The sequence below is a fragment of the Myotis brandtii genome, unplaced genomic scaffold (assembly GCF_000412655.1).
Source record: "Myotis brandtii unplaced genomic scaffold, ASM41265v1 scaffold2561, whole genome shotgun sequence".
NCBI classification, from domain to species: Eukaryota; Metazoa; Chordata; class Mammalia; order Chiroptera; family Vespertilionidae; genus Myotis; species Myotis brandtii.
This window is the reverse complement of record NW_005359721.1, coordinates 272270-272820: the sequence shown is the minus strand read 5'-3', so window position 1 is coordinate 272820 and position 551 is coordinate 272270.

The window sequence follows — 551 nt, the reverse complement described above, 5'->3', positions numbered from 1 at the left end:
TCGGGGGCAGGGTGTGGCCGCAGGGCGCCGCCGGGGGATGGTTCTCCACTGGGAGGCCGCGCAGCGAGGAATCTGAAATGAGGAAGAAGACGCCATCTTAAAGCCACGGCCTGGTACTCGGGCAAACAGCTAAGGGCCCCCAACGCAGCCGAGACGGGACCCAGGGTCTCTATGTCCCACCACGAAAAACACAGGCTTGCCCGAGTCTTAAAATAGCCCCTGCCCTGCCCCAGGTCAGACAACAGAAAGACAAAGGCAAAAAGCTCCCCAAAACTTGTATCAACAAGGTAAAACCTACAATTCGTTCCAAAAGCTTGCACCCCGAGCACATCTTCGACCGCGGCCCACTCACACTATGAATACAAATACCTGCGGGCTCGACCCGATCTCAGGAGCCCCAAGTGGGGCCAAAACCTGGAGACACACCTACAGACGAAACCCACCTCCTCCCAACCTCATTCCGACGTCTGCTCAGCGGAAAAAGCAAGTCCCGCGAGGGGCGAGTCTCGGGGAGCACCCTCCCGGGCCAGCGCTCGGACTGCCCCCCGGGC